The sequence below is a fragment of the Camelus bactrianus genome, chromosome 11, assembly GCF_048773025.1.
Source record: "Camelus bactrianus isolate YW-2024 breed Bactrian camel chromosome 11, ASM4877302v1, whole genome shotgun sequence".
NCBI classification, from domain to species: Eukaryota; Metazoa; Chordata; class Mammalia; order Artiodactyla; family Camelidae; genus Camelus; species Camelus bactrianus.
Window position 1 is genome coordinate 77,969,409 of NC_133549.1, and position 27,432 is coordinate 77,996,840.

The 27,432-nt window shown below is 54.2% G+C and overlaps 1 protein-coding gene across 4 annotated transcripts in view; it reads right to left on the reverse strand.

Moving 5' to 3' along the window:
• The window catches only part of GRID1 (glutamate ionotropic receptor delta type subunit 1), a 627,303-nt gene that overhangs the window by 597,015 nt on the left and 2,856 nt on the right, over window positions 1-27,432 (reverse strand). The gene's annotated exons all lie outside the window — the stretch shown is intronic.

Consider the following 27,432-nt stretch of genomic DNA (forward strand, 5'->3'; position numbering starts at 1 on the left):
AGTAAATCCACTCATTGGATGTCAGCCACCTCCTCCCTTCCCCTCCCCTGCCCTCCCTCTCCTCCACTCCTCTTCTCATGCCGTGCTCAGCCCATCCAGGACAGGACCCTCACCTTCTGAATCACCCTCCCTTTGGCCTCCTGGGTCCTTGGCCCCTCCTGACTCTTCTAGCCCATCCATCTGCTTGACTAATGAATAGAACAACCTGTGTTCCTTTCCCAGGGAATGCGCCTGCCTTAAGCTGCTTGGAAGAGCACAGCACCTGCTCACATATCAATTAAAATTATAATTAGGTGGTGAGAATATATAATTAAAATAACACGTTCCATCTCCCTCATTTATTGCCGCTGCTGGCTGTCAAGAGGAAGTCAACCAGTTCCCCAGAATGGGGTGGGAGCAGGGATCACTCTTGTCTCTGAACATACCATGCTTCCCTTCCTAGTGTCTTTTCTGGCCCAGGAAGCAGATTCTCAAGGCTGCCCTAACCAACCCAGTTGAGAAGGGTTTTCTGTAACTTGCTCTCGGTCCTTATACACTCCCTGCACCTCATTATATACAGTTCATGTCACAGGTCAGACTTTTTCAGGCTTCCATGCCCTTGGACATGGAATGCTGTCTGCCTAGAATGCCTTTCTTCTACTATATGTATTTTTTATTTAAAAAGAAAAACTCCTATTCATCCTTCAAAACCCAATTCTGACTTTTATCTGTGCTGGGTTATGGGCACACAAGTGGGTAAAGATGCAGTCTCTACTTCAAGGCATACTCTGTGCTGAACATGATGGTCTCCATGTTCCAGGGCAGTGAACTGAGGCTCCCTGAGCCTGCAACATGTCTGGGAGGCTGAAGATGTGGCTGGGTCTACAGAGCCTCCCATGCCCTCAGTCTTTCCCCGCATCAGTGGCTGCAGGGATGTCTTTTCCTGAACACAGGCCTGCTAAATCTGCTGCCATCCTCAGGCCAGCCAGTGGCAACACCAGGTAAGTCTGTCAAGTGGAGTGTCCTGCTAACAAGAACAGGAGTGTAACTTTGCTACTGGACGGTGCTTGGCAGAGATTCTCCCAGCCGGGAGCAGTGCCCAGCACCCAACACGCACTGCTGCAATATTTATCAAGTCCTGTTTTGGCAGAGCCTGGGGGAAATCACTCCTTGCTTTTTAAAGATTAAACTCACTTTGACTTTTGTTGCTGTGATCATTAAAACTTGAGTGTGTGAGCTACCGTCAGCTCCACCAAGCTGATCTGTGGGCAGCCGGGCCCTGCTTTGTCCCTGTGTCTCCTTCAGGACACTGAGGCAGGAAGACACAGTTACTGAGGACCTCACAGGTACAGGGTGCTCTGAGGGGTATTTTACATATGCTGCCTTGGCATTTCCAAAACGGGTTTTGCGAGGTCGTAATTACACAGGATGCTATTAGGTGCTCTGCCAAAGAAAGTTGCATGTTCACCTGAGCCTGCCAATGCTGAGCTCACGAAAGTTCATAGGCTTCTTGACTGCAGGACTTCTCAGAGTCTTAAATATGCCAATGCACATGATAATACCTCCAAGAGAAGAATCTGGCTGAGTCACATGTGTGCAACCACAGAGCTTGTTTCCCCCACAACACTCTGTAGAACTAGTACTGCAGAGCTCAGTTTGGAACTACATTTCATTCCTCAGTAGCCTGGGAAAGTAGGGCTGTCCCCATCTTAGAAATAAAGACAGGCTCTTGAGGTCTCTTCCATTCACTGCTGTACCCCCAGCACCCGGCACAGAGACGAAGGCAGAGCAGGTCCTTGCCACACAATCAGAAACTGCAGCTCAGGAAAAGATGCCAAGTGAAAGGCACTCATGGGAGAGCTGGGAACTCCTTGCCCTTCCCCTGGCCACTTCTCCACAGATGACAGGAGGGCCCCTCCTGACTCTGACCTCTGGAGGGAACTGAAGATAAGATGGGACAGGATGCACAGGCACCTGGCCTGGTCTTGGCCTTGGGCAAACCCTTCAGGGGGCCTCCTGAGGTTCCATTGAGCGTGGTTTTGGTGGCCAGCAAGGGGACAGAAATCCAGTGGCCACATGGACATCACATCTACTGATCACAGATGTCGGCCCTGACTGGAGCCGGGAAGGTGGCAGTGGCTGTTTCACTTTTCTAAAGACTGTGATGGCCATGGACAACTTCAGGTTGCCCTCCTAGGAGTTTAACAAGACTGTAAGTTCAATGTTGTGTCTCCAAAGGAGCTTTTTCCACGGTGCTTACAATAAAATGGACACATGTGCACTAAGTAAGAAAACACTAATGGGGCTCAGGATGGTATGTGCAGATGTGAATCAGTTTCCACTACAATCCCGAACCCATAGCCCAGGTCAAGTACATATTTAGGCAACAGAGGGGGTTGGTGATTGAAATGAAAGAACTGTGATACATCAGAGACAGGAGGGCACGGAGTGAGGGCCTCAGGAATGTCAACATTCCTGAAGCACAGTCACAGCCTATGGAGTCTGATGGCTCAGAGGCTCTTCTAGAGCCCAAGTTGGCAGCTGAAGAAGAAATCCAAGTGTATGTCCACAGCCTGGCCTCTCCACTGTGACAAGTAGGGCTGCTTCCTTCCCCCACCCCCTGCAACGGCTCCACGCCTTCTTAGTCCTGGACTGGCTCCCCACAGCATCCCCTGGGGCCTGGAGCCCCATGGTGCCCACCCCCTCCCCAGCCTAGCCCCAGGGCTGCCTTTCTTAACAGGTACTAAAGTGCAGTGATTAGGTGACAAATCCCGTTTGCCAGGCAGCAACATGCAAAGTCATAACCAGGCCTGGCTCCATGGGAACACGGCTATAAACTGTTTCTGACAGTTGTTTTATTTCCTGTGACCATCACCCATTCATCTGTACACATTCTAGAAAGACCCTGTCACACAGCCCGGCTGACTGCCTGGCCCACTCTAGTTGACTGACTTATCAATCAACAGGTGGACTGACCACAAGCCCAGGCCAGCTGCCAAGAATGCAGCCTGGCCCCCCCAAAAAAGGCCCCCACTGAGTGTGAGTGGGACAGGACCAGAGGCTGCCTCAGGGTGTGTCAGGAGCTGGGAGTCTCTAATCCGTGACCTGTGAGCCGAGGGGCTTCCCCTAGTGGTCAGGGTACCTCCCCCAGAGACATCGTCCTGTAAGGGGCAGGCAGCTCCCAACCACAGCTGAGCCCCAGCTACAACACCACAGAAGCCCCTGTCCGGGGGAGACACTGATCCACCTTTGAGGCCCTCCTTGGAGCTGTGAAGGTAATTAAGGTGCTGTTTTGTAGGGGAGGCCCAGGCCAGCCTTGAAAACAGCACGGTGAGGACAAGAGGCCCATGATGAGAGCTGCCATGGTGGAATTACTCCTGGCAGTGGCCATGGCAGTTGCAGTTCTGAATGACCGGCGCATTTACTCATTGACCTTACTCTGCTAACAGCCTTTCTCTTTCCCTTTGGAAACTTTTTCTTACAATTCAACACAGACTCTGGGTGAAGTGAAGCACTCAGCTGGTCCCATCCCCAGTAGCACTGATTGGTCCATGAATTGGCACATGACTTGGGCTTGGCCAATCAGGATGCTCCCATCCCTAGAAGTGCTGATTGGTTCCTGGATGGGCATATGACCCCAGCTAGGCCAATCAGAGGCCTCTGGGTCCGCTCCCTCAGAGTGGATAGGGAACTGGTCTCTTTCCCCTGGCATTTTTGCTAAGCAGGAAGAATGACTGACGTATAAAAGAAGCCTAGCAAAAGAGTGAGGTCAAGCAGAGCCACAAACAGACCACTCCAAAGCCCAGGATCCAGCCTTCCCTGAGTCTCCTTTTGGCAAATCCAGGGTGAGCTGGATCCTTGTCCCATACAACTGAAGGAGCCTTGACTGGTACTCAGCTGGGAAGCTCGCTGCTCCCTCTGATGTCAGGAGTCCATCCACCATCAGACCCCCGTGATGCCCACCCCAACAGCTAAGATGCCTCCCCTGCTCTCCTTTTCCAAGCTCAGCCCAACCCTTAACATCCAGCACAGCAGGCCTCTCTGTTAGGGACCCTTCAGGCCCCAGCTGAACTTTCCACTCATATCTGAACTTTCAGCTCTGTCTGCTCTTCTGTTACTTTGTCTAGCATGGCTCCCACCTTGCCCTCCCCCTCTCTCCTCTCCCTCCACCATGAGTTCCTAGAACTCTGAGGCCAGGTGAGATCACCTCTGTATTCCTCACAACACCCAGCACACGGTAGGTGTTTGGCTCATGGTGCTGCCCTGATGTGTGTTGGGGATGAGGATGGGGCCACATTCAGCAAACACTTCCTAGCATCTCGTGTCCACTTAAATTCACACAAACACCCTGGGTGCCAGGTGCTATGTTTATGCCCTTTTTGTAGATGAGGAAAGTGATGCTCGGGGAGGTTAAGTAAGTGACTCAAGGTCAAGAGCTGATAAGCAACAGAGCTGCGGTTCAGACCCAGCTGGTCTGCCTCCAAAGTGTTGCCTCTCACCCCCTCTCTCCATTAGACAGCGAATTCCATGTGCCATGTCCATCACCCAGCTGGCGCCCAACACAGCACCTGGCCCAGAGAGACACCAGTGAATGTCTGTGGAAGCAAACAGATGCTCCAGCAGTACCACACCTGGGCATCTCCTAGGAGCCTCCCAGGAGTCCTACCCAAAGAGAAAAGTTCCCTGGGGGGAGCTGCAGGAGGGGCAGGAGAGGAGGAAGACGTGAAGCACAGGGACCAGAGAAGCCACTGAGGCTGGCAGAGGCCAGGGCAACTCAGAGCCCCGTGCAGGAGGCTACAGCAGACATGTGCCTTTCCTTGGGGATGGATTCAGTGATTACTCAGAGCTGGCTCTAGCCACACTAATTAACCTGACGCTCCCAGGGGCTTGGGAGTTCCCGAGGCACTCTGCGGCTGAGCCAGGCAGGCAGAACTGCACTGCCGGTGCACAGGGCAGGGGTTTGAGGAGGGGGCAATTCTCCCACTGGGGAGGAGGGCCCAGAGTTGGCCCTCAGGGACGGCCACACTGAGCACCCTGCTGGCAAGGCAGGCCACACCTAGCTGAGGAACCTATGAGAACGAAAGAGGGACTGTGTAGAGGAAGAGGACAGCTGGGAGTCCGCAGACTGGGAGTGACCTCAGGATGGAGGTGTGAAGGGGGCAATTCTTGGGATATCACAGGGCAGCTTCCTGCACCAGGGTCTAGCAACCAGTTCGGAGGTATTCAGTCTCCCATGCAACCCGCACTGAATGGGCACCTGCTGTGTGCCAGGGGCTGTGCCAGAGATGAGGAGCCCAAATGGCAGCAATCTCTGGCCCCCCTAAAGTTTCCAACTGGTATGGGATGGCACATTCAAAGGAGGTGAGTGCCCCGGAGAAAAACAGGGCAACTAGGGGCGTGCTGGGGATGGGACAGGGAACAGGGTGAATTCTATACAGTGTCAGAGAAGAGCCCTTGTTCTGAGCAGAGACGAGAGGAGCTGAGCGTGAGCCCCACCAATACTCTGAGGGAGACAGAAGGCTCCAGGGGACACGGTCAGGAGGTGGCCTGGAAACCACACCCGACGTGAATGAACAGAAAGAGAGAGCATGCGTGTGACCGCTGAGAGCGTGGGAATGAATGAGTGAGAAATGCACGGAAAAAGAAGCGCCAAGCAGCCAGAAAGTCAGTCATCAACTCTGGGGGAACACAATGAGGTACAAGAAAGACAAAGGCTACGCCCACTCGGCCCTGCCCACGCTGACGCAGGGCTGAAGGGGCAAAGCTTCCCAGGGGGTGCCGATCTGCCCTAACGATGCTGGGGGAGGGGAAGGGGAACGGGGGGGGGGGGGCGACAGTCCCCGCCCCCAAAGTGAGCCGTCTACACCCGGAAAGTCAAGGGGTGCACTCCGAGGTGCTCTTGGGAACTGTGCAGGTAAACAGCCAACATCCACTAAGAGGGGGCAGGGGCTGCCGGTGCGGGGAAGATCGCAGGGAAGGGGAGCCGCTGGTTTTCTAACCCCATGGAAATCGCCAACCTTTCCACACTCTGCATGTATAGTTTTGATAAAAATAAAAATTAGGGAGGGAAAGAGGGAGGAAAGATAGGAGGAAAGGAAGGGGGATGAAAAAGACTGGCCAAGAACTCCCTGCCGGCTGGAGCATTCAGGACAGCCAGAGCCTGCAGAGGCAGAAGAGCAGAGCTGCTGGGGTGAGGACTGGAGGCTTCCTGGAGGGGGTGGCCCTGGAGGAATGCATGGAGGATGCCTGTGGAGAAAGGGAAAGGCCAAACTCTCTGCCCACCTAGTTCAGGCCCCTGGTAACTGAGGACCATAGGTGGACCCCCAGCTCCCCTCAACTCTGGGCCTCTCCCATCCAGCCCCTACAGGAGACAAATCCAGTCCAGCTCCGCCAATCCTGTAAACTCAGAGGGCTCCCACATCCTCAGGCTCCTCAGGCTCTGCAAGCTCCCACCCCCCACCTCACACCCCTGCCCTCTGCCCCCAGGACACCCCTATTTTTGCCTCTCAGCCTTTGCACGTGCTGTTCCCCTTCCCTTCCCTGGCAAAGTCCTTCTTCAGGCCTCACTTAAGACATCACCTCCTGCTGGGACTGTCCCTGACCCCCCCAGGTCCATCTTTCAATATGAGCTCTTCAAACAAGAAAAAAGGGAGCACAGTGCTCTGGGGAGAGAGAGAAATCCTACTGCTGACACCGAGATCCCTGTACTTCAGGCTGGCAGGTCACCCAGGGCCTCCACTGCCTGATAAACAAGCCAGAAGGACAGTAGAGAACCCTGTGGCTGATGGCCCATGTCAGCCGCAACCCCTCCCAATGCCTGGGCTCTGGGCACTCATGGTGCGCCCTCCCACCAACACGTTTCCCCTGCTCAGGGTAACATTTCACTGAAGGAGCTTAAAGGGTGCAGTTCTGCAGCCAGTGAAGGTGAGCAGTTCTCCCCTGCAGGGTTCTCAGCCCCCAGTCCTCCCTCAGCCCCAGCATCTCCCTCCTTACAGTTTCGAGAACTACGGGACTCCTCGCCAGCTATAAATACCAGACACACTGCGAGAGGCCGCGTGTCGCAAAACCTCAGTCACATCCCACAACACGTGGTCTCTCCTGTGGGTTCGGCATTTACATCTGCAGAGGTGGAACCCCCAGCAGTGGGGCAGTGCCCCTCTTCCCCACCCTGGCCTGCCTGGAGAGGGGGCACTGGGACTGAGGTTATGACCTGGGTCTGGCTTCAAAGGGATGGTTCTGGGATTCTGTAACAGGGGACATTAGCCTGGAGGGTCTGGGCTGGGTGGCTTCCAAACTGGGGCTCCAGGCTAGAGAGTTCTGAGTCTGCAGCTCTTATTCTGAGGAGCTGATGTCGAGGTTTGGACCCTGAGGCTTTGCCATGGAGATTTTTAGCCTAGGATGCTAACCTGGAGTTTGTGAGCCTGGTGAAGGGGTCTAGATTTAAGGGCACTAATTCTAGAAGTCCTAGCATGGGGTGGGAAGGGGTCCTGAGCCTGAGGTTCTGTGCTGAAGGAGCCTGTTAGAGAAGAATCGCTCTGGGCTGTTCCAGTGGAGAGGCTGGTGTGGGCGAGGGGCAGCTGGCTCTCCCGAACCTGTGCACCCCGCTTACTCCTCAACACTTGAGGGGATTCTGGTCTTTCCCCCAAGCCACTGTTAGAGACCCTTAGCTGGCAGGGTCCAAACACAGTGCCCATGGACTCCAGAAGCAGGGACAAGAAGAAAGCGCTGGAGAAGGAATGGGTCTCACCGCCCTCCGGCGGGAGGGCACATCTCCCCGAGATTGTGGCAGAGGCACCACTGCACACGCTGCCCGCCGCAGCCAGCATCAGGAACAGAGAGGGCAGACATGCACAAAGACCACTCAGTACTTCCAGCTGATCCTCGTAACGCCTCAGCATCAGGCCAGGGGGACCAGGGGGGCTGCCTCCCACGGCCTCCGGTGCAGACACACGCACACACACGCAGACACACACACACGCACACACACAGATCCTCAGCCAATTGCCATCAGGACCCAGGAGTCCTTTCTAGCAACTCCACTGGCCTGAGTGGGGCAGCACCCCTGCCCCGTTAAGAGGTGGACGGAGCTGAGGCTGGGCTCTTGTAAATATCCAAGAGGGTCTTGATACAGGGCCAGGCCCCCAGGACAGAGTGGGGAGGGCAGAGCTGAAGGATGGTCTGGATCTGAAGAACAGATTTGGCCTGACCCAGGCCACCCTCCAGGAAGCCCTAGAGAGCCACGCTGCTTCCCTGCCAGGGGCAGCCTGAGTCAGACCCAGGTGCCTCTCCTCAGCATTCCGAGATTGTCAGCAGAAGAGGGGCCTGGGAGCCGTGGGCCTTGCCCAGTAGCCCGATCCAGAGAAGCACTGAAAAGCTCTTATTTGAGCGTCATATACAGAAATGCTTGTTTCTCTGGAAAGCACCAGCTCTTAAAGGATAAAGATTATAGCTTCCCTTGCTGTGTATCCCCAAGTTCAGGGCCAAGCCCACAGTGGGCACTGAGGAAATGAATGCATGAATGAATGAATGAATATTCCCTTTCTAACAGCCTGACTGAAGAGAACTTTATATGTTCTCTCTGCTGCAGCCAGAGCAGTGCTGATAGCTCTGCACATCACTTGTCCTCTTAAAACCTTGTTCCGGAGACAGAGAGATGCTGAGAATTCCATCTAGGAATCTGGGCTGGGTTTTCTGTAGACATTTATTTGCCTTCTTCTGACATAACAGAACTTCACAATACTCACCTGAAGCTACCTCATAGCTAATTTACTGAGTTTCTATATATAAAATAAATCATTTTACCCAAAAAAATCTGTATCTACAGCGCATAGAACAAAGGGAGATTTCAAAGCCCATTAACTCACAGAGATGGTATGTTACTGGGAGAATATGGGCTGTATAATTAAAACAATTTAAATCCGATTATAGGAAGACAGGGGGCTTTACTGCCTGGCACTATCTCACTAATGGAAAGAAAACCAGTATCTTGAGTTTTTTTAAATTACTGTAAAATTATAAATTAGAACGCACACGTACCACCGCTTCACTGCTTCACCTTACTGATAAGATGAGACAAAATACTCCTTGCAGAGAAATATTCCTTACAGACAATGTGAGCCATCTTCAGCTCCGAGCTGCTGGGCGTACAGAGCATCTGGTGGTTGAGGCCCCCAAACTGGGAAAGGAGGTGGTCCCCAAGTCAGCCAAGATGGGAAGGTCCTTTCTGGAGACCCCAGCCCCAGAGTTAATGATGCCTGCCTCTCCTTGTCCTCTCTGAAATCCAGAGCCCAGTGTCTGGGGAGGGAAACCAAGGGGCCTGAGACAGGGGGATGGACCAAATGACAGTTCATGGCCCAGCCAGGGACACCTCCTTGTGGAGCAGAGGTGTGCATTTCTGAACACAGTCTGGACTGCAGAAGCACAGGGAGAACTGTAATGAAGGAGATCTATGGCGATAAGCACCCCCATTAGCTACCTCCTGGGAGGCAGGAAGGCATCTGGGAGGTTGGGCCCAGCCTCAGCATCCCTCTCCATCATTAAGGGCTGGTGATGACAGGCAGGCCCCACAGCACATTAGTGCCACCCAGGAAGCTCTTACAGAACACCCGGGCCTGGCCGTCCCCTGGCTTGTGAAATCGGGATCCCCGGGGCGCAGCCTGGGCAATGACACCTGTCTGAGATCCCTGAGGATGGGGGCTGGGTCTGCTGTGCTCACACATGCCCAGCACAGTGGGTGGCACAGAGTCACCCCTTGGTAGACATGCGGGCAAGGAATAAATGAGCACCTACTATATGCATGCCCGGTATATATACCATTCCTTTGAACTCTATAGACAATTCTTCAAGGTAGATGTAAGTGTTCCCATTTTTATAGATGAAGAAACTGAGGCTCAGAAACATAAGTGGAATTACTGCTCTGAATCACACAGCCAGCGAGAGGCACAGGAGGGATTCAAGGTCAGCTAGGTTATTGTTTAATGTGAGAGTCCATTCAGGGACTCCCAACTGCCCCACCCTGCCTCCGCCAATCAGAACTGACCAGGAACCTTCATGTGCCCCATGCTGGGAGAGGAACAGGGACGAACAAGAGCTAGCTGCTGCCTCTGAGGCCATCCAGGTCTAGTGATGCCATCAGGCATCGGGGGGAGATCAGGGTACCAGTCTCTCCTACACCAGCCCCTTTGGGGACCAAAGTATGTTTACAGAATATGACTTCCAGACATCAGGGAGGTCCCTGCCCTGATGCCTAAAACTTCACCATTAGGCCATTTTAAGAAGTCTGGCAGAATTTGAGTCTCTAGACAACTTTTGTGGCCCATGTCACATCCTCTCACCCCACCTTTAGACCTGTTGCTATGGTGACCAGCTGCACACAGGTGTACCACGGCAACATCACCTCCCCTGCCAGAGGGCCCCCTGATGGCACCACACGAGGCACCCACTGGAGCCTATCCAGCTAAAGCAGCTGTGCAAGCCTGGAAGAGCTGGGGAGGGGATGTCTGCAGGATACTCTCACCTGGGATGGGCTGGTGGTTAATCACCCCCTTCGCCAGGAGGACAGGACAAGAGGCAGACAGTCTGCACAGCTTCTTGGACGGCCCAGTGAGAATAAGCCCCACGTGGGGCAATGCCCAGGTTGCACTCGCTTTCCCTGCTTCCCTGGTTCAAGCTTCCTGTTCCTTTAGAACATGTTCCAAAGTGCACATCCGCCTGGGTCCCGGGTTCTGGTTTGGGCTTGGGCAGAGGGCCTCTAGCTTTAGCAGCTGTGAAATGCAAGGATGCTTAAGTTATCACCGTCTTAACAGCATATGTAATAAAGTGACTCTGAGAACAGCCCAGCTTGCAAAGACAGGAGCAGGGCTACCACACCCACCAGCAGGAAACTGGGGCTCTGGGCCTTTGTCTCCCCACCTGAATGGGAGCCAGGCAGTACCCCCAGAATAGCCTGGCAGCCTGTCCCTCCTCTCCCCCTCCCCATGGGGGACCAGGTAGTAGTGGGAATGGAAGGCAGGAGCTAGGCTACAGGGATGGGCCACATCATGCAGAAATCCTGAAACCTTCAAGCAGGGTGCACTCCACTCTCAAGGACAAGCCTCCATCCTCGGCCCCTGAGCCCAGAGCACGGAGCCCCACAGGGGGAAGGGAGTGTAGGGACCTGACTGTCCCTTTGGGTTTTCCCACCCCCATGAGTCTTTCCCCTAGATCTAAGTATATAGCTCTGGGCCCCGACGTCTCCTCTAGGGTCTACAGCCTGCTCCCAGTGCCTGCTGCAGAGGCCAGGACCACAGAAAGGAAGTGCTAAGATCCCTGCAGGCCTGCCAGGCTGTCAGCAGCCTCCTCCTCCATCTACGCCCAGCAACCCTGGACAGCATACAGAGCCTGCCTTCCCATACCTCTGAGCCTTTGCGTAAGCTGTTATACCTCCTGGAGTGCCGGCCTCCCTTTCTTCACCTGACCAACCACCATTGCCCACTCAAGACTCAGCTCAGGAGTCACTTCTTCCAGGATGCCCTCCGTGGTTGCTCCCAAGCTCAGGCTAGGTTAGGCACCCCAGCTGTGCGCCCAGGGCTCCTGGGCTGGCTTCATTCTCCTGTAGCATAGATCATACTCTTAGCCTACTTGTCTGTCCCTGCCACACCCAGCAGGCAGGATGGATGACCTGCTTGAGCTTTTCCAGAGAGTGGTCTTGGCCCAGCTAGAAACCATCCCATCAGCCTGCCCAGCCTCATGCCCCTAAGGAGGCTCCTATTTCTTCCTCGACCCCTACCGCCTGCTTTCTCCAACTGAAGTTAATAATTTTAAAGTAATTAAGTCCAGCAAACCGTAACCGATTGAGTAAGGACTGCTGGTGGCCAGCAGAGCTACGCAGCCTCACCTCTGCCTAAGCCTGTGTTTAGAGGGCAGCAGGGTAGGGGCCTGATCCCAGGTCCAGACTTCAGGGGCCTGACCACCCCGTGGCAGAGACAAACCTCTCAGATCAGCCAGCCGCCTAATGAGACTGTCAGGGGACTTCCTAACGAGATTAGGCAGAGCCCAAGAGAGCCCTGCCTCATGGTGTGGAGGATTTCTATTCAATTAGTGGTTCAGAGCAGGACAAAAACTGCCCAGGAGGACGCGGGAGCCCTTGTTGTTAAGGCAGCTGCCTCCTGCACTCCTAATTCTTCCATGGTCAGCCCAGCCCCCCAGGGTCCATGGTAGCCTGGGGCAGAGTCCCTACCAGACAGAAGGATGAGCAGAGCTGGCCTGGAGTACGGGGCAAAGCCAGGTCTCTCACTGCCAACCTAGGACTTCTTCCCCTCCCTCAGCACCTGAGTGAGCTCTCAGGGGTGACCACAAATGAGCCATCCAGAAGGCAGCAGAGAGCCCTGCACACAACAGGGTGTGGGGATAGGAAAGACCCTCCCAGGTGGAAAAGGCTGAGTCTGGGGCCAAGGTTATGGATTGTGGCTACATATAAAGTTGGGGCACAGTGTGTAAGGCCAAGTCCCACCGCCCCACCCCCTTCCTGGAAACAGGACGTTGACATCACACACAGTGAGGGGAAGGACCGCAGACACCCCAGGACCTGCAGGAGGCCACAGAGCAGTGTGCTCCACCTCCTCGCCATCAGGTCCTCCTCCCTTCAGGACTTAGGGGTGTGAAGGGAGGTTCTGGTCACACCACAACCACGGGGACCCTCAGGACACCCAGAGGGGAGGGGGTCAGATCCCAAGCTCCCTCCCCTCTTCCCACCCCCACCCCACCAGGCTGGTCCCCACACTTCCCTCACTGCCACAAATGCCACCCACAGCTCGGCTCACTCTTTCCTACATGCCTGAAGCACTCAGTTCCTTTACTCAAAGCCTCTTGACCTTTGGGCCAGCATGTGTCCCTCCCCCAGGAAGCCTTCCCACACTGCCCAGCCCTCATCAGGTCTCCTCCCTGCCCCCATGGGCACAGCACAGAGCTCAAAGCCTGGCTCTTTCCCTCCTAACCCCACCTGCACCAGAGAGCTTTCAAGTCCTCGAGGTCTGAGGTCTCCTGGAGCCCACTGTCCAGTCACCAGGTGTGGCCCCACAGCTTCCAGTCCAACCCCGATCCCCAGAGCACCTTGGGGATGGGCAGAGAAGCCCCATGATGCATGACCGCTCTCACTTCCGGAGGCAGCAAACAGAAGGCGGAGGGCACGCTGGTGTTGTGTGGACCCAGCTTCCTTTCTCTTCTTCAGGTGACCCCACCCATGTCCGCTCTGCCCCTTTCACTGTCAGCCCACGGACTGGGGCGGCCCCAGAACATTCCACTCCACTGGCACCAGGACTGATCCGGAGGAGACTGTCTCCCCGCCAGGCCCATGAGCAGCAATTCTGGGACCTTGGGAGCCTCTGGGGGCTCTGAACGGATAGGGCTGCCTGGGAGGGAAGCCCACCCCCGGGAAGGCAGGGACAGGGTGAGGAAACGGAGGCGACGTCCCAAGGGTACTATTTGGGCCTCTGGATCCAGCCATGCCTGAAGTTACACAACCTGAGGCCTTTTCCATTATATGGCCTGATAAATATCTCTACTTGCTTAGGCTGGTACAGTTGTTCCTGACACCCATATGACTAATATAACTAACATAGAGGGAGATTTCAGACCCTCGGCGGGATTCCCTGGTGTGAGGCTCGGGGGTGTTATTCTCAGATGGTCCAACTTAGCAGTCCCACAAGCACACATGGGGGCAACCGCTTCCTCCCAGACATGTGAGGCAGAAACTCTCCACACACCCCAGGGCACCATAGCTCAGTCTCCCTGTCACTGTCTTAGTGGGGTCCTGACAGGAAGGGGCTCTCTAAGCAGATGACCCTTGGACCCACCCACCACCAGGGTCTCAGCCCATCTGCAGGTGTTGTCTGTGAGCTCACCTGAACACACAGGCAAGCACTCCTGTGTGTTTGCAGGCCCACACATGTACATGCCACAGGTACAGTCACACAGCCACTCAACAAACACTTGCTCTGGCCCTGCATTGCTGGGAATCCTGAGAGGTAACACATATGGTGCCTGTGCTCCCAGACCCCACAGGCAACCCCTAAGACATGTGGGGAGATGGGCGGGATGGCATGGCCTCAAAGAGAAGGCTCCAGCCCCCTCAGGGAACAGAGTAGCCAGGGAGGGCTTCCTGAAGAATGTCCCAGAGGCAAGGCTGGAGCAGAGCTGGCATGTAGTCCCTGTCCAGCTGCACCCCGCCATCTAGACGTTCCCCTGGAGCACTCGCCAGCACTGCTCAGCGGGCGCTGATACTCATCACAGACCCACTGTCCTCGCTTTAATGACGTTCCAGGAGCTAACACAGTCAGACCCTCAGCCACGCTCTGCGGGCTGCTCCTGATGAGGATTCCATCATTAACAACTGCAGAGCCTCAAAGCCCCTTCAGCCCTGGCTCACCAGGAGGCTTCTAATTCCTGCTTCCTCAGAGGCCAATGTGGCAGGGCTGGCGGCTACATCTTTGCAAATGGGCTCCGCTCACCAGCTGCTGCAGGGGTGCGGGGGTGGGGGGGGTCGGCAGTGCCCACCCTTCCAAGCTCGAGCAGCCAGCCTCGCCGACCCCACACTTCCAGTTGCTCCTCTCTCCCTCCCCCTTCCCCTTCCCATCCCCATTTCACACATGTGGAGACTGAGGCCAGAGTCGGTGGGCTCCCGAGCACACCAGAGGATTCCCAGGTGGGAAACAAGAATCGAAACCCAGATGCAAATGAACTTCTTTACAAAACAGAAAGAGACTCACAAACACAGAAAACTAACATAGTTACCAGGGGGAAAAGCAGAGAGGAGGGATAAATTGGGAGTGTGGGATGAGCAGATACAAACTACTACATACAGAACAGATAAACAAGGTCCTGCTGTAGAGCACAGGGAGCTACACTCACTAACTTGTAATAACCTACAGTGAAAAAAATTCTATATGTATATAACTGAATCACTGTGCTATGCAAAAGAAACTAACACAACATTGTAAATCAACTACACTTCAACTAAAAAAAAAAAAAAGAGTGGATCTGGAAGAACCCAAGTCCTTGCTCACACCCAACACCCAGGCATCAATCAGCACACGCAGACCCCAAGGCCAGCACCTGGAGCCCAGGGCGAGCATCTGCTTCCCCTGGGGAACCTCCCTTCCCTCACCACCCTCTCCCAGCCCCACAGGCACGCGTCAGAGGGGATGAACAGGCCAACGGCCCTGAGTTCCTGACAGAACAGCTCAGGTGGGGAAACACCTTCCACAAATGGGTCCCCCAAAACTACTCCCCGCTCCAGCTGGTGAGCATGGAAAACACCCCCACTGTGACTGTAGCCTTTGTGCTGGGCCTTGGCATCCCCCACGGAAGTGGCCACTGCCAGGGAGAGGCTGTGCCATCAGCTCCTATCATTTCTTGCCAGGAGGGAGATCTTCAAATCCAGAAGCTGACCAGGAGAGAAAGGCTGGCACAAGGTGGCAGGACGGGGCTGCTTATAAATGCAACAAGCCTGCAGGCCCCACATGCTGTGGGGCCCTGAGTGGTTCTGAGCATGAAGGCAAGACCCTGAGCTTGAGGGGGCCTCACAGAACTGAGGTCCCATTTGTCCGTCTGTCCTATTATCCATCCAGGGGCTTTTACTGAGCACCCATGACCCACGGCACACCAGGCTTGGCTCTAAGAACTGAGCAGTGAATGAGACAGACGAGTCCCTGCCCTCAACAGACCTGATGCTCCTCACAAATAAACTAATAACATAATTGCAGGTGGGGAAGCTGGCAAAGAAGGAAAAGAAGGCTTTGTCAGGGAATGGGAGGGGCCCTACTTGGAGCCAAGGGGAGCCTCTCTGAGGAGGTGAGATCTGAGGAATAGCTGAGGCTGAGGAAGAGCCTATCATGTGAAGAGCCTTCCAGGTGGGGGTGGACAGCATGTGCAAAGGCCCCGGGGTGGGAGCTTGCTTCACCTGTTGGAGATACAGGAAGAAAGTCAAGGTGGCTGAAGCAGAGATGTCAAGAGGAGTGGCGGCAGTGAAGCAGGGGAGCTCAGCCCTTGTCAGGGTACTTGGTGGCTTGCAGGCTTTGACAGAGGGTCTGGATTTTATTCTCAGTACTGCAAGGAGCCACTGAAGGGTTTCAATAGGAGAGGGAGGTGACTGAATTAATTTTTCAGGTAACGCTGGCTGCTGCATGGACAGAGGCCTGGAAGGGAGAGCAGAGGCAGGGAACAGTAAGTGACCACAGGGATTCAGGCTGAGGCTGGGGACGTGGCGGTGGAGGTGGTGAGAACTGGACAAAGGTCTGAGATAGGGGGAGGGTCACGTGCATAGTGGGAGGGCAGGCAAGGAACAGGGAGAATGCCGGCTCGGCTACCAATCCTTCACGTTTCCCCCATCCAAGTACTAACCAGGCCCAACCCTGCTTAGCTTCCGAGGTTCCTTCACATTTCCGAAGCAACCCCTGCTTCCCTCTGCTCTCTGTATACTCCCCCACACTCCCCGAGACGATGCTCACACAGCCCTGGGCACAGGGGTCCATAGACAATGGGTATTGAGAGATGCCTCCGCTTTTTAACAGGCCATCACCAGGAGCCTGTACTAGACCACAGCTGCCAAGCACTCCACATTCCTCCCCTCAGTGAGGTTCCTGGGCTGGCTCCCGGGGCCACCCAGGTGACTGCCCACAAGGCTTCTACAGTGAAGGAAGGAGGAATGGACAGCCTGGAGTCCAGGCTCTAGAAGACCCTATGTGCTGTGATTCTGTAAAGTCCATATATAGAGCGTACATGGGTAGAAACAGAACACAGGATGGAGTCTGGGGCAGAAATGCAGCCGTTAGTGGTACATCAGTGATTCCCCACAGATAAGATGCCGTGTCCCACGCATACTGGCCAGTGACCCCATGTGGAGCCACGCAGTAAGCTGGGGAGCCGAGCAGCGGGATTGGCCCAGGCCCAGCCTGCCGAGCATTTTGGAGGTGGGTAAGAGAGACACAGACACCCTGCGGGCTGGCTCAGGGCTGGGAAGGAGAGGCAACCCTCTGGAAGGCATGAGTGAGACTCACAAGCTCTGAGCAGGCTGGACTTTAAAGGAGCAGGTGTGAAGTCACACACTGGAATCAGTCACCTGCACAGGCTCCAGGAGGGGTTCTCTGATGCATCACCCTTTCTTGGGCAAAAGCCCTGGACTCAAGGACCTGAGACTCACCCAGACCCCATAGCAGGAGTACTCACTAGGGCTTCATTAGAGTCAGCAGAGCATCCAGGACCAGCAGTGACCATGCCTCTCCCTCTGCACTGGTCAGACATCACGAGGACAGTAACTGTGGCTCCTGTTTCCTGAGTGCCTCTTTAGTGCCAGGCACCAGCTAAGTTCTCCACTGTTATTACCTCATTTGGTCTTTGAGACAACCTGTTAAGGGAGGTACCACTGTCCCCATTTTATGGGTGGTAAAGCTGAGGTCAGCAAGTTAAATCCCTTGTCAGGAGACATCAGGGATGCTGTGTGTTAAAAGGGGCAGGAACAAAATCAACATATCAAAAAGAGAACCAAGTGAGAAATATTCAGGCTGCAGGGTGTGAAGCCTGAAAAAGTCTGCAGGCACAGTGGCTGTCTTTAAACATTTAAAGGGCTGAGGGGTGGAGAGAGCCTCAGGTCAGTGTATCCCAGTGTAATGGCCCTCGGAGCTGCAGGGATCTCATCCCACACGTGTGGGCCCTGAGGCCCTGGGGGGCCAACCCCCTCAGTAAGAGCCCGGGAGGGAGGGAGAGGCAAGTGAGGGCAGGGGCCCTGGAATCACCCAGGGCTGAGGGGGAGCAGCACCTGATGTCTGCGGCCATGACAGGGAAGGCAGCCAGGACCCTGGGGCTGAGCCAATTCAGGGCCCCTCAGCACCTGGCACTGGCCTCCCAAAATGGGTACCACTGAGACAAGCCCCAGAAGCCCAGTCCAGTGCCGAGTTCAGGTCTCAGAGCTTTGGGCCTGGAGCCCATACTAGGGCCCAGACTGTGGCCCCACCCTTCCTCCTAGGCCTCTGGGTACTTAGACAAAAGGATGGGGAAAAAGCCCCCAGCCCCAGTCCAGGAGCAGAGCTAAGGCAAGACCTAATGCCTCTGCCTTTGCACAGAGCAGAAGGGCTGCATGGGGAGGAGAGAGCATGGAGACCGCCTGCCAGGCCAGGCCTGGGCCGAGCCTGCAGGGGCTCAGCTCAGGCCTTGTCAGGGCTGGCACATGAACAGGCTGAGCCAAGAGCTCTAGCCAAGGGCCCAGGGAGGATGGTGTCTAGCCAGCGGGGTCCATGTCTCTGCCCTGACCTGGGGGCTGGTAGACCCAGGCAGGGCCCAGAGACCAAGGAGAGTCATGCACCCTTGTCCAGGGACCATGAGAACAGAGCAAATGATAGCCAGGACACAGAGAGAACCAAGGGCTACTTAGGGTACAATGTGCCACCACCCACACCCTTAACCCCAGCACAGGGCTCAGCACACCTCTGCTGGGCGACCCAGTGGACAGCTGCTGACCAGTGGCCTCCTTCCTGCCATGTGTACATCACCTCTCTAGATCCATCACCACAACCCTGAGGTAGCCCCACTTCACAGACACTGAAACTGAGGCTTGGACAGGGCAAGCGACCTTTAAAGACCACACAGCAGATCAGTCACAGAGCTGGGATTTGAACCAGGCTCTGCCTGACCCCTGCCCGCCAAATAGAGCAAGTTATGGGCTCTACAGCAGGCTGCTCGGGGGCTGGGCCAGGCTGGCTGTGTTCTGGCCCCGATGCGCACTCATAACAGTAAGGCTCCAGCAAGACTGCAGTTCCATGCAGCGACGGGCTATAGGTTCCCAGAGCCCCAGCCCACACCAGTGGCTCCAGACAGCCTCCATGTGAGTCACATCATAAATATTAACCTGCTTCCCTACTCTTCTGGGACACCAGCAAGGCCGGGATCAACTCTCAGCTCCCCTAAATGGGGCAGGGCTTGGGAGAGCCTGCCCAGCCCAGGTCAGGAAGTGGAAAGAGGCCAAGAGTCCCCTGGGACCACTCAGGTTGGCACTACAGCAACCATCTCAACCTCTGTGCCTGGCCCTTAACTGGGCTTTTTAGTGCATTTCCTCCACTGACCGTCCCAGGGTCCTCTGTGTCATTAACCCCAACTTCCACTCAAGAAAACTGTGGTAACCTGCCCAGAGTGAGACACAGAGCAGGATCGGGAACCCCAGTCTGCATGTGACAGCAGCAAGACTCTTGCCCAACCCCCACCCCCACCCCATCGGCTTGCGGACGCCACGTCTGTTCTCATGCAGAGGCACGGCAGGGCCAGGCCGAGCACTGCTGGGAGCAGAAGCAGGAACAGGGCAGGCAGAGACAGAGCTGCAGCATCTGGCTGTGTCTGCTGGGTCTGGCAAAGAACTAATGTAAGGGAAGCAAGCTTGGTAGACAAGGCCAGTCAGGGCCATATGCCCCAGATCTGGCTGGAGGACGAGGCACAGCCTGGGATGAGGACCGCCCTGGATCCCAGTGGGCAGCTCCCAGCTTTACCCGCTGGGAGTCTGCCCCGCCCACAGATTGGGCCCAGAAACAGATAGAAGAGGGCCATCTAATCACCTCCCAGCTACCCTGCCTGTGCTTCCGGCCCAGAAGGGAGAACCCAGGGTCTCTCTCTCCCCAGCCTGTGGCCATCAGCCAGAAACTGGCTATTCATAGGCTGGGAGGAAGGTCTTAGAGAACCCAACTGATGGGATATGGAACACAGACCCAGATGCCTTCCTGAGCCCCATGCCTCTGAGAGAGGCCAGACTCCCAGAGAGGGGAGCTGTCACAGGACAGCCCGTGGCAGAGGTGAGTCTCCACTCCAGCCCGATGCTGCAGCAAAAGACAGAGAAGTGCTGCTGTGTGGGAAGTGGGGGCAGGAGGTGTCTGTAAGAATAAACAGGGTCACAGGGAGGCCTGCTGAGTCCACAGGAAGTGCAGGCTTGCTGAAGCCCAGCGGTAGGGGCCCATGGGTGCTGGTGCCAGCACCAGATGAGCTGGAATGCCAATCTTCACCTCATTACTTAGGAAGCGCTGAGCCCAAGTCATCTGAGAGCTGGGCCTGTCTAGACCCTAGTTCACAGAGGACAGGATTGGTAGATACAAGACTGGCTCTCTCCTGAGAGCCTGGCGGGGCTGGGGACCCAGGGTTCCTGACTACCCACTACACCAAAGGGCTGCCCAGTGCTTTCTGGAGCAGGGGCACAAGTAAACAAGTGGGCAAAGGGGAACTGACAGGAGCCACGCATTTGGTCCAACCAGGATTCAGTGCTTACAATTCTTTTTGGTTTTTTTTTTTGTTTGTTTCATTGTTGTCATTTTAATGAGTCAGCAAGGAAATGGGAGGGCTGTTTTGATGTGAATTGGGTAGTAGATATTTGTGTCATTCACCAAATATTTCGTTCTCCTCCTTCTAGGCAGATCGCAGGACTGTGCTTCCTGGATCCCTTAAGACTAGTTGGAACCACATGACTAGTTATAAATAGAAGTGATATGTGTCACATCCAGGCGGAGACCCTCCAGAGCTCTCTTTCCCTCTAGTATAGCAACTAGCAATATGTAACCTGAGTGATCATGATGGGCCAAGCTCCTAACTGACCGACGATGGACAAGTAGCATGAGCAGGAGATAAATGAGTGCTATGCTAAAGCCACTAGACTTGGAGAGTATTTGTTATGACAGCATAACTTACTCTATCCTGACTGATACAAAAGGAACTACAGAACAAAACCAAAGAGTAGGGACAAACTGGCTCTTCCCTGGGTTGTCAAGTCTAAAATGATTCACATCCAGGGATCAGGCTGGGTTAGAAATGGTTTGGAAATAAGCAGCACAGACTCACTGTTCCACGTTTTTAGGTGACAGCATTTTCTGGGTAGTGAAAAGGCTGTGCAAAGAGAGGAGATGGCTGTTGGAGGGGACAAGGCTAGGGGATTTTTGACCTGGCAACTACAGTCTGTTGGCCCTTCCACAATGCGGCTTTGAGTGTTAAGGAGGACACCTAGGGCTGAGAAACCTGGAGAAATGGCCCCCACTCCGCTCTAGACAGGAACGTTGTTAAAGTTCCCATGTCACCAGGAAGGGGAAGAATGGCAGCTCAGAGGCAGCATGAGGACAAGTGTCTCACTAGACCCGTGGCCTCCTCCCCACATGCCTGGCATAGGCTGCCCACCTATTCACTGCCAGCTACATCCAACCTCCCAATCTGGGGACAAGGACATGGCATTAGAGATACTGAAAGGGAGCTTTTAGAACCAAAATATGGGGATGTGGGGAGGGCAGGAGTAGAGTCTATAAAATGTGTGTGTGTGTGTGTGTGTGTCTCTGTGTGCACGCTTGTGTGTGACCTTAGAACGAGGGGAAACTCTGAAGCCTGCTAGTTCAGATGAGGGAAGTGGGCAGTTATTCCCTTACAGAGCCACAGGCTTGTAAGAAATCCAGAGAGGGGACCAGATGGCTCCCCGTCCGTCCCCAGCCCAGCTCTACTGAGTGGCCATCAGCACCTGCAGTCACAGCCACAGCCATCTTCTGGTTTGAAGCGTCACAGGCAAGAGCCCCTGGGTGGCAGCCTTACCTCTGAAAGGACCCCGGCCTTGGGCTCTAGGTGAATGGGGTGGAGGATGGGGAGAGGAAGGGGGTTTGGAGAACTCAACCTCAAAGAAACAGAGGTCATGGCCCTGCATGGGTGGCACAGACTGAAACAGTCTGGCTATTCACAAAGCACATTCCTCTAGGATCTTCCTTAGGCACAGACAGGTTCCAGGCCCAGGGAAGGAAGTCAGGGTGTCGTGGGAGAGCACAGGTAAGTCTGTAGAGGCCTGCAGGCTTACAGTGTGCCACCTCCAGAGCGAGTCTGATAGACAGGGAACCATGGCCATACACCCCAAGTGACAAGAGGATGCCAGCCAGTAAGCAAGAGGGCAGCCAACCGTGCCGAAGAAAGGGAAGGGTCACAGCACGCCCTGGCCACAACAGGCACCCACAGGCCCACAGAGACATCCCCGTCCTCATCCCGGAACCAGGAACATGCCAGGCTACATGGCAAAGGAGAATCGAGGTTGTAGTGGAATTAAGGTTGCTTATTAGCTGGCTTGGAGACAGGGAGATCAGCCGGGATTATCGGCGGGGGGGGGGGGGGGCGATGCAATCACAAGGGTCCGGGGAAGAGGCAGGCAGAAGAACCAGAGGCAGCGGAGGTGTGAGGACAGACGGGACCCACCCTGAGAGGGACCCCACCCACCACAGCTGGCTTTGAAGATGGAAGAAGGGGGCCAGGAGCAAAGGCAGGCAAGCAGCCTCCGGAAGCTGAAAAGGCAAGAAAATGGATTCTCTCCTAGAGCCTCCAGAAGGAATTGGCACTGATGACACCTTGATTTTAGCCCAGTGAGACCCACGTCAGGCTTCTGACCTGCAGAACTATAAGATAATAAATGTCCGTTGTTAACCAGCAAATTTGTGGTAAAATTTGTTCCAGCACCAAGAGAAAAAATAATGCAGCCGAGTGGATGGGTATGGTGGCGGTGGGCCTGCAAGCGTCTTTAATGACACTAAGGTCACACCTAGGGAGATGCTGGCAGTGTCTTCCCGGCAGGGACCAAAGAAAGCCTTTCCCAGAGAGAACAATGGGTCTGCCAGCAGGGGCTACAAAAATTCAACCTCAGCGGGACCTCTCATTCTGAAGGGAAGCCGAGGAAGCTACCAGACGTGTCAAGGAGGGAGACCATCTAGCAGATGTCATGGAGCACGAGGGGAAGGGCACCTAAGAGCGCCCACTATAATACAATCAAGACCATCAGAGAGACACCAACAAACTCACTGCACTTTCTTTTCATTTTATTTCATTGTTTCACTGGTTTATTCTGTGAACACCAAGCTACACTTGGATGGTTTTTACCTTGTCTTCCTGAAACACTTTTGTGCTTATTGTAACTAAAAGGAATATTGCCTCACATACGCTCCTTTTTTCTTCCTCTTCCCTAAATTGTTATCTCTCCTCTCTATGACAGATGTATCTACAGCATAGTCAATAACTGAAGTCTTTTACTTACAGTAAAAGGTAATATTGGGAACGGAGGAGACTCGTGTTCAGCCAGTTCTTTTATGCATTTATGCATTTATGTAATCATTTCCTTCGCAGGCACTTTAAAGCAATATGAAATTTTTTTTTATTTAACAAATTAGTATCTCTTCTAGTATCTAGAAGACAAATTTTCACACTTACTGTTAATACGGACTTTGCCAACTAAATCTGAGATACAACATTTTTAGAGTTTTAAACATCACTTCCGTTTATCATTTGCTAACTTTAAATCCTCACCAAATGCATATTGTATTAAAAGTGATCCAATCTTTTACATTCAACAGACCAACTGCCTCTAAAGGTAGTTTGTAAGAAGCTTGTACAAAACCAGCCTGAAGAAGTTGCAGGTATAAAGCTTAGGACCAGCAAGCCAAAGCTGAGTTTCTTGTTTTCTTCATTAAATACTTAAACATATCTCAGCACAAATGTTTCCACTGTTTTTCTTTAAAAAAGCTGTTTTGAATATTGAAAAATATACAAAGCCATTAAAAGTAATGTTTACAAATAGTTCATAGGGATTTCCAAAAAAGCCAATGATAAATGAAAAATTAAAAAACTCAAAATATACAACTGAACAGGATAGGATCTCTCAGCACTTATGAAATTCAGTCAGTGAAAAAAGACTAGTGAAAAAAGACTAGAAGGAAATAACAGTGGTAGAATGATTCTGTTCTGTCTCTTGCTGCTTCCCTGTACCTTCCACATTTTAGATAATGAGCACGCATTGCCCTTTTCCTTTTGTACATTTTTAAATTAATTCACGCTCATTGTTGCAAGGCATTTCTTTTATAATCAGGAGGAAAAAAGTTAAGTAAAAAGCTGGAAATAAAAAGGTCAGTTAGGGTCCGCTCTCAAGGAATTCACTAGCTGAAGCAGTGAAACAAATGGAAATACCAACAGCCTCCAGAGAAGCTGAGATGGATTCGCAGTTGGTCAAGGAACGGAGAGGGAATTAGTGTTTACCGAACACCTACCGCAAGCCTTCCACAGACGATTCATACACGTCTCATTTAATCCTCCCAATAATCGCAGGAGGCGGGTACTGTGAGTGCTCCCTCTTAACAGGCTCATGAACAGAAGCTCTGAACAGGGCCAGGCCTCCCCCAGGATCACACTACACAGGAAGCAAGCAAGATCTGAGTCCAATTTCTTGTGCTCCAGAAGCCAAGCTCTTACTTCCTGCATGGTGCTGCCTCTCTGGCCAAAATAGGGCAGCCTCAGCTCAATCTCAGCTCCACCAGGGGGTCCACAATGGAGACTGAACCCGTCTGCCTTTGCCCTAAGCCTTGGCCACTCCCCAGCCAAGAAGTCCTTTCCTTTCCCAGCAAAACTGTGCCTACTACCCATGTTCTGCTGCTCTTTAACGGTCCAGGCCCAGGAGAGAGATGAGGTATCTATCAAGCAGGGCCAAGCCACAGGATGGACAGTACCCTACGGAGCACAGAGGACACCTAGCGGGCTGAACACCTACCTAGCCAAGCCTCAGGCCAGGGAAAAGGAGCCTTGGTGCCCTGCTCTACGCTCCTGAAGGCCCCCGAGGGGCTGGCTCCTCCCATACCTGGTAACATCCCAGGGCTTCCAAAGGTCACAGATAACAATGTGGATTTCTGCCCACGTGGCTTCTCAGTTGAAAGCCCGCCAACTTTAACCAGCATATGCCCTACGGGCAGAGGGCAGCCCAACAACCCCTGGTCAGTATTCTTCTGCCTAGACAACTGTCAGCCACCAGCATCCAGCTCTCTAGTTTCGGATGTGCACACACGCACTCTCACACCCTCCTGTGACTGTGTCAGCCACCCATCCTTAGAGCCTGAGATTTTTTTTTTTCAATTTTTATATTTTATTTATTTATTTGGGGGGGAGATTAGGGTTTTGTTGTTTGTTTGTCTGTTTTTTTAATGGAAGTACTGGGGATTGAACCCCAGACCTCCTGTGCACTAAGCATGCACTCTGCCACTGAGCTATACCCTCCCAATGAGACATTTTTCCAGTTATACAAAGAGGGAAACTGAGACCCAGAAAAGGGCCCCAGGTAGAGCCCTGTGTCTCCAGGACAAAACTGCATTAGGGCTTGAAGGCTAAATGGCCATGGCTCCATTTTCTTTGGCTTGTACTGTGTTGCTGAAATTGTTTGATCAGTTGACAACAGTTAGAAATCAGGTTTTACACTAATGTCCAGATTTGGGGCTCTTCTTAAAAAAAAAAATCAGCACATTTTTAACACTAGGATTTTCATTCCCAAATGACAAAATCAGCTGAAGCTGTGGAACAGCTGCTGCTTTTGACAGAGAAGACCTCTCCAGACCCCACACTCTGGGTCCTTCCAGGCCCAGCTGCCCAGCTCACCCATGTGTGTTACCTGCCTGAGACTGTAACCCGGGGCAAAGGCATTATCTTCAGTCTCTGGGGACCTGCTGCGGGGCAGGGAAGGGGCATGGAGATCAGCATTATTCGGAGCAAAATGAGTGAGCATGGAATATGCAACACAGCTGAGAGGAAGTCAGCGGAAACCAGGTATGTCAACAGAGAAGGTGGAAGGGCCAAAACACCATGGCGAACACAGGTGGCATCGCTGTCACACTGTGAGCTCCCTGGAGCAGGAAATATGTGCTTCCCAACTGAGTCTTCAGCTCCTGAGCTCAAAAAGAACGAATGTCCATAGAGACAAGTGTGTGTGTACATTGTCAGGGGAGCAAGAGACACTGTGAAAACTGTGCTGTGTAACTGGAAAAGCCTGGGTCACCACAGATCCCCACCCCAGCTAGGGTCTTCCCCGCCTAAGGAGGCCCCGTCCTCCCCTGGCTAGAGCCCACCCCAAGCAGTGGCAATTCTCCTAATAAGGGCACCCAGAAAGACATCCAGAGGCAGGGTGTGTGGGGACAGGGACTGCAGGTCGGGCATGATCTAACATCAAAGAAGGACAGGGATTCCTCCTCCCGTATCTCAGTGAACATCAGTGGACATCTGGGAGCAGCAGTTTCCATGACAGACAATACCAGCTTCACCCCACTCACCACCACCCCCAAAACACATTCAGGACTCCAGGTTTTTACAACTACCTCAAGACATCCTTGGACCTTCAGGCCCCAGAGCTGGGCCGTCTTCCTCCTCTGCTACACTCAAGAATAGAAGGCTCCCCAAAACCTCCTTCCAGCACAAAGTTCTCCCCAGCACCGAACTTCTAGACTCGGATTAGACCTTTCACTGAGTCACCCTATCTTTGGAGGTCCCCAAAAGACCAGCAGCCACATATAGCCCAGGGCAGGGGGAGGCCTCTGGGGCGAGGGGCTGGGGGAGGGGGGAGAGAGAAAACTTTCCTGGAGCCCTCAGCCAGCCCACCTCCACAGTACACCCACTGTCCTGTCACTTCCTCCTGGGAGAAATCCCTGTACCCTGTGCCACCAGCGGTGCCCTCTGTCCTCAATATTTCCAGGTATAAGGACCTGGAGTCAAACCCATGGATTTAGGGGCAGAGGAGAGGAAGGGGGCCCTGGGCTGGGCAGGTATTAGGGGCATTGATATCAGGTATCAGAGCCTTGATGAGAAAGCAGGCATCATGGGGGAGACACCCAAGTCCCAGAACCCAGGCTCACGTCCAGTGGGAGGGAGCGCAGCGGAGAGGAGGGAAAAGCTAAGGGGCTTCGTTCTCAAACGCGCTTAGCCAGGCACTCTTGTTGCCCCCCGCGGGCCGAGGCAGAGGCTGGACCACGCCGGCCCAGGCCCAGGCGCGGGCTAGGATTTCCCCGCAGCCTGGCCTGGCCCAACTTCACTCCTTTCCTGGTCAAACAGCGCCCACCTCCGGCCCAGGCAGCGAAGCCTCCGCCCATGGTGAGGATTGCGAGAGAGCGTGGCTTCTCCAAACGCCGGAGAAGGAATGAGGCCGAGAAACGCGGGCCAAGGCACAGAGGGGTCGCATGACGTCCGGGGTTGTGCTCCGGAGAGGACAGACCACGGGCTTGAGCGCCAGACGCGCCTCGGTCGGCAGCGAAGAAAACAGCAGCCCATCCAGGTCAGGAGAGGCGCACCACCCCAGATACCGGGCGCGCAGACACGCCCACCCACAAACACTCAAAAACAACAAAGACGGCCCTAAGCCGCACACCCTGCGCCGCCAGCGCTGGGCACACACACTAGCCCACGGAGCTGAAAACGAGCCGCATAAGCCCGGGACACGCCCCGCAAGGAGCCCAGTTCGCTGGCTCACAAGCTCTCCGCTCCAGCCCCGCGGTGCGGAGCACTCCCCGCGCTCCGGCTTTGGTGGGCCGGGGAGAGAGCGCGCACCGTGCGTAGCACCGCGACCGCCCAGGGGCACAGGAGGCCCCCCGCGCGGCCCAGCCCTTCGCAACCCCGCGGGTCTCCAGTGCTACGCGGCCT